The sequence below is a fragment of the Pongo abelii genome, chromosome 7 (genome assembly GCF_028885655.2).
Source record: "Pongo abelii isolate AG06213 chromosome 7, NHGRI_mPonAbe1-v2.0_pri, whole genome shotgun sequence".
NCBI lineage: Eukaryota > Metazoa > Chordata > Mammalia > Primates > Hominidae > Pongo > Pongo abelii.
In genome coordinates this window covers 116,698,109-116,699,102 of record NC_071992.2, presented here as the reverse complement: position 1 = coordinate 116,699,102, position 994 = coordinate 116,698,109, and the positions used below count along the sequence as shown (strand labels likewise).

Sequence of the window (994 nt, the reverse complement as noted above, 5' to 3'; positions counted from 1 at the left end):
AAATCTTTTAAAAGTTTATATACTATTTTGGAACTTTTTTATTTTTTATTTTATTGTATTATTTTATTTTATTTTACAGAAGGAGTCTCACTGTTGCCCAGGCTGGAGTGCAGTGGCATGATCTCGGCTCACTGCAAGCTCTGCCTCCCAGGTTCACGCCATTCTCCTGCCTCGGCCTCCTGAGTGGCTGGGACTACAGGCGCCCGCCAACACGCCCGGCTAAGTTTTTGTATTTTTAGTAAAGACCGGGTTTCACCGTGTTAGCCAGGATGGTCTCGATCTCCTGACCTCGTGATCCGCCCGCCTCGGCCTCCTAAAGTGCTGGGATTACAGGCTTGAGCCACCGCGCCCGGCACTATTTTGGAACTTTTAAGATAAATTACAACTTACTGTATGTATTAGTTTAATGTATTTGTTTAATGAGAATTACTTAAGAATTTGGAAAAGTGTGTTAATCAGAAAATGATGTATTTGAAAAAATAATCAAATTTTTAAATTAATAAATGCAATTTAAAATGTTTAAAATGATTAACCAAGTGGCTCAGACATTGTTAGATTTATAAATAGCATAATAAAATGGAAATGTTTAATGTAAAAGCTTGAAATTTTAAATGTGAAAGCAGTGAATATTAATTTTTAAAAACCCAAGTAGTATTGTATGAAAGGAGAGAAAATTAGCACACCTCTTGACAAGGATGAAACAGGCCCTCAAGCCTGACAACACACATACAGTTAAGGCATTGCCACCTACTTCGTGGCATCTGACCATCCTTAAAAAATAATTTTTAAAAAAAGTAACTTTTTAACTTTTTTTTTTTTTTTTTTGAGACAGGGTCTCACTCTGTCACCCAGGCTGGAGTGGACCTCGGATCACTGCAACTTCCACCTCCCAGGCTCAAGTGATTCTCCCACCTCAGCCTCCTGAGTAGTTGGGACAGAAGGCACTCGTCACCACACCTGGCTTTTTTTTTTTTTTCTTTTTTCTTTTTGGCAG

The 994-nt window shown here is 38.3% G+C and overlaps 1 non-coding gene across 1 annotated transcript; it reads left to right on the top strand.

Annotated features, from left to right (window-relative positions):
* Positions 1–651: 651 nt before the first annotated feature.
* LOC112134812 (U6atac minor spliceosomal RNA) lies at positions 652–777 on the top strand. The gene has a single exon (XR_002916163.1). It is a non-coding gene; the product is annotated as a U6atac minor spliceosomal RNA (small nuclear RNA).
* The last annotated feature ends 217 nt before the right edge of the window (positions 778–994 follow it).